Raw genomic sequence first — 11504 nt, forward strand, 5'->3', positions numbered from 1 at the left:
GAATTATACACAAATTAAAAATGCAAAGTCAATTGATAAGTGTTTTAATGTATTAACTGTAGTTACAATTATTCATGAGTCATTACAATGCATTATGAGGTGCATTACAAGGCATAATTCATATATTATAACTACTTTTATAATGCATTTAAGTAAAGTGTTCTCATGATGTTCATTTGATTTTTGGTCAAAAACATTCCTGATGATGAAGAGTTATTCTTGTTATTTCAGTTATTAGTTTTGATGACTTTTAATGTGTAAAATGCATCAAAACAATGTCAACCTTTTGAGACTAACAGTAATCAAGCATTTCAAGAGATGGTTATATGACATGCAGCTGCCTCACAGAAAGTTCAAAGTAAAACAAGGGAACAAATGTGTGTTTCCATTACATTTCTATCAAAAACTGTGTGGTTCCCGAGATTGATTATAGCTGTGGATCCTCACCCCTGCTTTATGGCACAAAAGGTCATGAATTGCCATTAAAACACATTCAAACTCATCGCCGGGTGTTTGCCATGGTTTCGTTAACTGGCCAATGAGCCTATTTCACATGAATCTGAGACTACGTCACCGCAGGGTAAAGCAACTGCCCCTACAGATTAAATCCCATTGTAATAGATGGCGCTTGTGTCACGGTGAAACACAATGACAGAGGATCCAAACGCAGAAAGTGGGTAGGGGGTTAACACAAGGCTTTAATAAATAATAACAAAAACACAAAACAAAAACTCATGATGGGGTAAGACAAAGGTATTACAGGACATGACAACAGGAACCAGGACTAACTACATTTACTAAGACCAAAGATATCATTTATCTTGGAGTACGAATAACTAAACTAGACAGGGACAGGAACTCACACACATGAAACGAATGACAATACACCAGCACAGGATAAAAACACAGGGTTATTATATAGGGAACAAATCAAGAGGGAACAGGTGTGGGGACTGAACTAATTACCAATCAATAATGAAGAGACGAAAGGGCCGGAACAGAGACGAGACCGGAGAGAGCATATGGAAGGCCAATAAGGCCAGAAAGCCTCTCTTCACATAAAACAAGAGGCCCTGACATGATCCTGAAAAAGCCTTATGAAATGACAGAACTGCAGAGGAAGGAACAGGCAGAAGATGAAGCACATCTCTACACTGATAGAAATATATGTGAAATCTACAGTAATTCACTGTGCTAATGCACTGGAAATAACTGTATTAGGGGTCACAGTGAATTACTGTAGTTTCAATGAGAAATTACAATACTCAAAATATTGTGAAAATCAAATTAGAGAGAATGTGCTGTATAAAGTCACAGTAACCAGTACTGTTCTGTAGAAAGGCACAATTATAGCACATCTCATCTTTTGTCTACAATGCATGATGACTTGTTAAAGTTAAATATGTCTAAAGATGATGTGAAAGATCTCATTAATAATCTCTCAAAAAATGACCTACTGAGAAGGTGCAATGAGGGAGTATTTAGAAGTGAACACACTTGGAAATGTTTCTTCAAGAGTAACTTCAGTTATGTTGACCCTACCCAAATTTGTCTAGGTATTGATGTGAATGGAAAGGAGAGGTTTTGCCAATATGTGTCCATCAAAGATATATTACAGACATTACTCAGTCAGAACTCAGTCCAAGAGCAATACTTTCAAGTAAAAGCTGACAAACTTGAAACCCATGAAGTGCTGGAAGACGTGACAGATGGCAAACTCATCAAAAACAATAAATTGTTACAAGAATCTCTTTTGTCAATATCAATTATATTATATCAAGATTCATTTGAGGTTGCTAACCCTCTAGGATCTGGGAGAAAGAAACATAAAATTTTAGCTGTGTATATGACACTAGCAGAGATTGCACCACACAACACGTCTTCGACTGATCCAATGCAACTAGTCTTGATGTGTAGAGAGGACTTCAAATTTTTTGGCCAAGAAAAAGTATTTTCTGCTGCAGTTGGTGACCTGAAAGAAATAGAGGAAACTGGAATTGATGGTCCTTATGGAAACATTGTGAGGGGCACTGTGATCGCTATAACTGGAGACAATCTAGGGTCCCACTGCCATGGAGGCTTCACTGAAAACTTCAGTAAAAGCACAGATTTTTGCAGGAACTGTCTCATAGACAGGAACTCTTTCAAACAGACACCCACAAAATCAGGTCCTGTTAGATCTGTGGAAACATATAATAAGTGTGTGGCACATGCATCATTAAATCAGGAAATTACCAGTTGGGTGAAGTTTGACTCCGTTTTCAATCAGCTGAAGCATTTTCATGTTTGCCAGCCAGGTCTCCCTCCCTGTTTGGGTCATGACCTGTTTGAAAGGATTGTATCAAGTGATCTTGCTCTGTACATTCACTAATTGGTGACAGTTGAGAAACGATTCACTTATTGCCAGCTAAACAGAATAATATCAAACTTCCCCTACAAAGGCAGTGATGCTAATAACAAACCATGTGAGGTAAGACCAGAAGGTGCAAAACTTGGAGGGCATGCTGCTCAAAACTGGTGCCTCTTACGTCTCCTTCCTGTAATGATCGGGGACAGGATCAAAACTACAGTTGAAGATGATGTTTGGCAGTTGTGTCTCAAGCTTAGGGAGGTTGTTGATCTGATATGTGCACCCAAGATTCATACAAACCAAGTAGCATATTTTAAGGTTCTTATTGAGGAATACCACGAATTAAGAAGTGCTTTATTCCCAGGAAAGCTGCTGCAACCTAAACACCATTACCTTGTCCACTACCCAGAGCTTATCCTCCATTTCAGTCCTCTTATTCGATTATGGACATTGATCTTTGAAAGCAAGCACAGCTATTTTAAGCAGTGTTCAAGGAAACTTCACAACTTTAAAAGCCTCTGTAAAACTTTAGCTGAAAGACACCAGTTGCTACTACACTGTTAAACCTTGCTGTACATTTCAGGGTAAATAACTTTAAAATAGGCAGTGTTTAGCAGTAACATTGGGAAACAGTATTTTACTGAAACATGAGATGCATTTCTGTAGTGCAAATAATATATTACAGTTAATTACTATATAAACACATTACAGATAACAGCTGTAATATTCAGCTGTAAAATACTGCCTTTTTTACTACACTGTCACTAATTGCAGCCCTATTTATTGCCAAGAGTAAGATTTTCAGGTAGAAAAACAAAGATTTATGCATTAACACACATGTATGTGCACTGACTGCTTAATTCTTAACACAAAGGTGTTGCCCCTTTAAGGGCAACCAGGTGTGTGTGATCTCTGAGTGTATGTTCTTTTGCTTGTGCTGTGTTAATTATCTTAGTGACTGGATTTTCATGGTTTAAAACTTAAAATGGAATCCCCAACAATGAGTGAGTAAACATTTCAAATATTTAGAAGTTTTTATTTAAATATCCTGCAAATGAAGGTAAAGTTAATCATTTCTTATTATGTGCTTAGTCTATTTTGGTTCCAAAAAGCTACCTGTTAGCTAGCTTTTAGCATCTCACAACTTTAAGTATCCCATAGTGTTGAACATTATTTTTTATCAGCAGCTGACCCCAACCGCTTGTTTCTTTATTTTTCCTGTTTATTTTTGATTGTGTAGTAACATTACCCACAATGTACAGATGTAAACTGTGATTTGCCTTTCCGCCAACTAGGCCTTTTTATACACGTGTTAAAAAACACCAACACAGAGCAAATTTTCAGTTTGACTGTGTAATGCAGCAGTGCCTTTGTATGTTTAAGAAATTCTCCTCATTAAGATCACATATGCACAGAAACCACAGACAGTCACAAACACAGGACACACATAGGCATCCATAGGCTGTATTCCACTGTCAGCTTCCAGGGTGTGAATTTGTGGCTAGTCATTTTTCAGAGCTGTGCATACACCTGCGGATTCATATTACAGATGCTAGAAAAGTTGGTTGCCCCGTTGAAGGTTGCTTGAAATATTTATTAATACAATTATTTTAACGCATAAAGAGGTTATTCAATTTGTGCTGAGTTACTACCAGTTTGGAACAACATGCTAAACCAAATCTACAAATGATTGGTATTGTTTTTGTTTTGATTATTTATGTTTTTTTATTACGTTTTATTTCATTTAAAGATTTGTCTATTTTCTATGTATTTGAGTGTGTTTGTGTGAAATTGTGAGTGAATATTTTAGTCTTTTGGTTACATGTATTGTTGTGACTACTATTTAATTTGCAAAGTTGTGTTGAAAATATGTTTAATGAATTGATACGTGACAAAATTTATGTTGTTTATATATATATATATTATATTGTAAAAGAAAATAGAATGTATTTGGTTAAGATTTTGACTGATCTTTGCCATACATGTCTATATACACACCCATACAATACAGTGTTATTATTTTCTATATTTTCCTTTTATTTTATTTATACTTATTTATACTTTGCTATACACTAGCAGTGGATGTTTTATTTCAGAATAACATTCAGTTTTGTTGAATTATGTGATTTGTTTAATTGTCGTATGTAATTATGGATTTTCTTGTGTTTTGTATGCATGTTTTGCTAAAGTAATAAATTACGTTTGTTGAAACCCCTTGAATTTCTTTGTCTTTTTAGAAGATAATACCATTAATTAAAATTGCAGCATTTTTGATGGAGCAGAATGACCACAATATTAAAAACACAGAATGTATATGTAGTATTCTACTGTGATTGTGTTGCATTACAGTAAATAACTATCACTACTCTTGCCAGTTATAAGCTGTTATTCTTGATTTACAGTAAAATACTGATAAAACTGTTGCCAGTTAGTCACCGTAAAGATTCAGTTACAGTAAAATACTGGCAACACTGTTGCCAGCTACTTACTGTGGAATAAACATTACAGTAAGTAGCTGGCAACAGTGTTGCCAGTATTTGACTGTAGAAATGCCTGGAAAGGTCTAACAGTTTAGCATACTTGCATGCTGGCTTTTTATTTCCCCAAATGCTTCAAACAGGGGAAACAACAAAGTTTGAAGATCAACTATACCAGACAGACCTTCAGAAGGCTGTCAGACTCAAAGGCCTTTGTCGTGAGGACACTTTTGAAACCCAATCTATCTCATTCATAGGTATAAAAGAGGCATGACTGTTGTAGATGACTAAAATGACATGGACTACAAGGTTGGAAAAATTGTGCTCTTATTAATTAATCAGTCATGTGTGCATTTTGTTGTTGAGCACTATCATGCAGTAGCTGTTGTAGATCTTGGTGTGCACTGTTTACAAAGAACTAAGGATGCATTTTATGAGTGTTTGACCATGGACAGTCTTGCAGATCTCTATCCATTGCCAATTTATAATCGCTTTGGCCTCGACTTGATTGTCATGCACCATTCGGTGTGTTACAGGATTGAATAATGAACTCTATTAAGGATGCAATATGGAGTGTCCTACCACAGATAGAAAGAGAGAGACTGGAAACTGTGGTTGATGAGTTGGTGACCAAGTTGGGTGTGGAAGGGATCGATGATCTTCAGTTTGTTAAAGAAGAAGACATTAGACTTCTGCTCACACCGATTCAGTGCAGAAATTTCTTCACAAGTTCAAATGTGGTAAGAAATTTAGAATAGCTGTTTTTATCTCAATTTTTGAACATAACTATGTTAAATATGCATATTAGTGATGATGATTGCATTAACATTTAATTTAAAACAAATTTATTTATATAGGGCTTTTTTCAATGTTAAAAGCTTTCTTGCAACGAGCAAAAGAAACTGAGAAGAACCGTCTCGTGGCTAAACTTGTATCTCCAATAATTCGAATTTAGACTGCGTTACCAAGCTCAACCCTTAGATGTCAATGTACCATACGTTTTTTAAAATGTGACAAAGTTACATGACCCATTCAACAAACGCTTTATTTAATACAAGTATTCTACAGTAATATAATAATATAAATGAATATAAATTAAATAAAACAACAATAGTTATATTATTAGCCACTAGCCAGACTTCTCAATCAGCTGCCTCTACACCTGACTCAGAAATGGCTGGTTCCTCCAGGACAGTGCCTAACCTCAGTCAAATAACCATTCAGTGTGACAACATTAGGTGGTTGGACACGTTCCATGTGCCATGGAACAAAATGAGGCCGTCTCTTAAAAGAGCCATGGATGCTGGTAAGAGGCCAAAGTCAGAAGATCGCAGACACATGGTGAAAGTCATTGTGGATTCTACGAGAGAACACTCCTTGAACCCGACACGCAAAGACCGCACAGTAGTAGCAAAAGATATCACAGGTGGGTTTCCACCAAGCTTTTCAGACAAAACCGAGGAGTGAGAAACAATCGGATGTGGGTACTTTAGTTTACTAAATCAGCTCAAAACTAGAATTGAGTATCTTAACAGGGGCAACACACTCTCCCATTTGAGAAAGCCCAGATGCTCTCTGGAATGTGATGATGAGTCTGGTCCTCCAGCTGCCAAATGTGCTAAAATTGATAGTTATGGGTGTATTAATTGGCAACCACAGGAGTACCCACAGGAGGAAACAGTAATGTCACTTGAAGAAAAAGAAACGAGATGTTGGATATATTCAACCAAGAGGGGCTAAGGGCAACTGAAAGAGGGAGAGTAAAATAATGAATGACAATAACATATGTAAAACAGCGAGAGGACATAAATTCAGCATTTTGGGTATAACAAAGAAGTGGCCTTTTCTGCTGTCTTGGAAGTTCTTGTTGTCCCACTTCACTACCCTCACCGGTATTGATCTGTGTACCAGACTCCATGAAGACTTGGATAGTAGAGGGAAGAGACTGCTAGAGTTCTTTAGAGGTCAAATCAAGAAATGGAATAAAAATGTTAAAGCTGTTCTTAAAGAATCCTTGAATGAGGACAGAGAGGGCACTGATGGTCTTGCAGCTATGTTGGTCATAATGGCACATTTCAATGAGGCTGAGGAAACCCTGTTTGTTCTCGCTGATGTAAGCATTTGTCACTATTATTCTCATGTTGTATATGATACTTATTTGGTTGCAAACACATGGCTCTGTGTAAAGTGTACTGGCTGTAATTGCTTGAATAGATTTTTTGAGTGTTATGCCTTTGTTCACCTAAATCTTGTAGGAAACTTCCACTCCTGCTGATGCAGATGCCCACCTGCCAGATTTTACAACAGCCTTTGCTGTCTTGTTTGCAAGTTTCTATATTTTCAACATTGAATATCAAGTGGAAGCAGCCACAACACTTGAGTTTGTTCAAAGGTATTGCTCATAATACATATTGTATGTTACACTTCATGGTAAATGGACATACTTTGAAGAGAAATGCATTGTCCCAGTGAAATCACAGAACTTGCATGTAGGTAGAGCTTTTTAATTAGTATGAAACCAATGCCAAAATCTATTTTTACATGGCTTAATTAATAGGGACAGATGACATTTAAACTGAAAAACTTAAAACATTGGGCGAAATACATGAATGTTTATTAATTCAAGATTACATTTGTAATATAATCATATATATCATATAATCATATAATCAAACATATAATGCATATAATCATAGCAGCAGATCCTAAAAGTGTTAATGGCACCATTTGGTGTCATTAGATGGAGAACATATAAATGAGCATCTCTCTGTTCTAATAGGACTTATAAAAAACAATATTTTTTTAACTCTGGTGAGTTAAAAAGTTTAAAAGAGAAGTTTTACTCTGGTGTGACAGGTGATTGTAAACTTAAGTTCTGTTTGCATTTCTGACAGGTTCCTTGTCAGGATTAATCCAGATTCCAGCAAGTGTAGTGGCAAGGTTCAAAGAAGCCAGAAAACGTCTTGGTTACGTATGTAACCACGTTGTGTCGAGAACGACAGATGGGATTGCCTATGGAAAACGCCACAATGCTGTATCGCGTCACAATCTCTAGCGAAGCGACGGTAACAAGCCTGGGCGTGTCATCTCAAAGCTTTCGTGAGACTGTAACCTTCCAGTGTGGTGGTCGGGGGGTTCCAGAGCTTTCTTGGAGAAAGATGGGTACAGCCCTGACCGGTAACTTTCACGGACGGGGCCTTAGCTCTCTATAGGCGAGAGGCCGTCCGGATCAGTTTACACCGGGTAAGCGCGACTCTTAATCAGAGAAGCGCTACAGAGGCCTCTGAGATCGGAATGCCGTCGTAACGCCGTCCACGACCCAGTGTTTGGAGACAGCCTTCCCCTTCTGCTGTCCTCCAACAGACACGGAGCTGGTCAGAGCTTCAGAGCTCTGCGTGCGGTCCAGTACGTACTGGACACAACACTTATCGGGTTGGGTCTTCCTCCCCTATGGGGAGCGCCTGCAAGTTCACCACTTGGCCCCGGAGGGAGTAGTGGGAACTTCTTGGGCACGCATCCGGGCCTGGGTCTCAAGATAACGTGAGAGTTTCCAGGGCCGAGTTTAAGGCAATCCGGGGACACGGAGGATGCTCGGTGGTCCCCTACCCTCTTGAAGGAAGTGAGCACCGTCAGGAGGGCCGTCTTACTCTATGAGGAAGATCGGAACCTCCGAGGGGCTCTTTGGGGGGCCCTGAGGCTCCCCAGGACCACTAAGGGTCCCAAGAGGGTATGGAGCGGAGATGAGGCGGATTCCGCCCTCTCGCTGCTTAGGAACCTGGTGACCAGGTCGTGTTGCCCTAGAAACTTTCCACCGACTGAGTCGTGATGAGTGGCAATAGCGACTACATACACATTCAGTGTGGAGGGGAGAAGTTAGTCTCCAGTCTCGTAGAAGGAAAACACAATCCTGATCGAGCACCTCAGTGGGTCTTTCTCATTGAGAGAGACACCAGGACGAGAAGAGGCGCCGTCTAGAGGCGTGTAACCGCCTAGTAGATGGGGCCCTAGACTGGCAGATGGTCTCAGCCATAGAGGGGGAGTAGCCATCTCAGGATCTTCTTGACCCGTCTAGAGACCAGACATGGGTGTACCAGAGGTCTGATCTGGGATGCCAGAACGTGTCCTTCCCCTGATAGAGCAGGTCCTCTGTCAGGGGAATGGTTCAGGGGGAGTCGCTTTCCAGAGCATCGGCTCTGAAGCCAAGTGCGGTTAGACCGGTGTGGTGTAACCAATAACACTTGGTGCTCCTGCTCCCTGACCTTGCACAGAGTCTGTTCAAGAAGGCTCCTGGGGGGGGGAAGGTGTGCTTCCGCCCATCCCGCGGCCAGCTGTGCGCAAGGATATCCGTGCCGAGGGCAGGGACTATCAAGCGGGCAAATGGTGGTGTTACGGGAGGTGAACAGGTTTTACCTGGGCCTACCCGAACAGCCTCCAAATGAGCTGGACTGCACGGGGGTGGAGTCGCCACTCTCCACAAGGCATAAAATGGCGAAAAAGCACGACGGCTGTCTAGTTCAGTTTGCCCGGGGTGTGTGGCCTGCAGGGAACGAGTAACCTATTGACTCCACCAGAGGAGGCGTCGAGCAAGTTGTGTTTAGCTGCTGTGAGCGAACGCCACCCTGACGATCTGTATTCGCTACAGCTATAGTGCTGTCCTCGGAACAGCACGTGCATGTCTCGCACGAGAGGCCGTAGCCTGCTCAGTGCAAGTAGCATAGCCCACAACTCTTGGCAATTGATATGCCAGCGCAGGCGGGGGTTCGTCCAACACCCCACCTGCGTGCCCGTTGCACACTACACCGCACCCCTGCAGGGAGACTTCAGTCGTCACCACGACCTGCCTCATAACCTGCTCAGAGAGACCTGAGTCCGTCGAAAAAGTCATAAAGACTAGGGGTTATGGTGCGTCGGCAGCAGGGCTGCATCACCATGCGCCTGCTGCGGTGTGCCACGCTCTCCTCGGAACTCGACTCTGAAACCAGTGTTGGAGCGGTCTCATGTGCATCAACTCGAGGGGTATTAACCCGCGAGGACGCCATGTGTCCCAGGAGCCTCTGAATTGTTTCAGGGGGACCGCTGTCTGCCTAAAATGTTCATTTCAGACAGTTCAACACTGGTTGGGCACAACTGCGGACAGGTGCGCCGACATGGTGACAGTGTTGAGTTCCATACCGAGAAAGAGGATGCTCTGCACTGGGGAGAGCTTGCCCCTCTCTTGGTTGACCTGGAGTCCCAATTGACCTAGGTGCCGGAGCACCAGGTCCCTTTGTGTACATAACAGATCTCGCGAGTGTGCCAAGATAGGCCAGTCGCTGAGATAGTTTAGTACCCGCTCGCCTTCCTCCCCTCAGGGAGAAAGGGCGGTCAGGGACAGACCGAAAGGGAGGACTCTGTACTGATATGCCCGCCTCTCGCACGCGAACCCTGGGAACAGCCGGTGTCGAGGATCGAGACATGAAAGTAAGCGTCCTTCAGGTCGATTGCCACGAACCAATCCTGACACCTGATAGATGTCACGACGCGCCTCTGTGTGAGCACCCTGAATGGCAGCTTGTGAAGGTGCTCTGTTCAGGGTACGCAGCCTTTGGGGGCAACCCGCCGTCTTTCTTGGGAATGATGAAGTGCGGGTCGTGACCCACTGAACATCTTGGTTTTAAGGGACGAACTCGATGCCTGTTTTGCCAGAAGGGTGGTGACCTCTACCCGAAGTACGGAGGCGTCCCTGCCTCTGACAGAGGGAGAGATGATGCCCCGAAACTTGGGAGAGTCTCTGGCGAACTGGATCGAGTAACCAAGACGCCCTCATTAGCCAGCGAGACAGTGTGGGCAGCTCTCGAGCTCCCAGGGACTGTGACAGGGTGACCAAGGGGACGGTCTGCTTCATCATTCCCACGGGGGGTGGTTCGTCGGCTGGCAGAGCTAACCATGTCGTGGGGAGTCCCCGGAGGGAAGGTTTGCTCTGCCTACTTACCTGCCTGGCGGGACAACGGCACGCACTGTCGGTTTGAGAGTGGTGAAGGCTGTCGTATGTGTACGACCTCACGCCTCGCCAGGGTGTGAGGTCGGTTCGCCGAGCACAGTCCAGTGGAGTGTGCGATCGGCTGCAAGTAAACCCGGGGAGAACAGAAAACTCAGTGAGTAAGTGGGCGCCAAGCCCTAAAAAGGGCCCGGCTTTGGTGACGAGGCAGGAGTCGTCCCGTACCAACCGATCAGAGCCGTGGCTGTGAAGGTTCGGGCCCGATGTTGTTCTCCCTGGGGGTCTTCCCGTCAGTGTCCCTTCTCGCGAGGAGGTTGCTGACGGGGTGGAGGTTTCCCCCTCGACCTCTGCTTCCGGGGTGCCGCCTGTGGGGGCACAGGAACCGGAGCCGATGTCGAAAGGGTCCTGGGTTGCAGGGAAGCAGACGTCACGTGAGATCTCGGAGGCCTGTAGGCGGCCGAGTCGCGGCGTGAAAAAAATGTGGTTTATTGCCACTGTCTGCTTCGCCGTCAAAAAACTGCTGAGCGCAGTCCTCGACGGTGTTACCAACAACCCACCCTGCGAGATGAGTGCATCAAGAAAGCGGACTTCCTTGGTGTCACTCTTCTGCACAAGGTATAGCCGGGGGTGTCTCTCCTGGACCACTACCGTGGACATCGTCCGACCCAGGGCCCGTGCCGCCGCCTTAGTCCCCCGTAGA

Source organism: Triplophysa dalaica, chromosome 23 (assembly GCF_015846415.1).
Source record: "Triplophysa dalaica isolate WHDGS20190420 chromosome 23, ASM1584641v1, whole genome shotgun sequence".
NCBI lineage: Eukaryota > Metazoa > Chordata > Actinopteri > Cypriniformes > Nemacheilidae > Triplophysa > Triplophysa dalaica.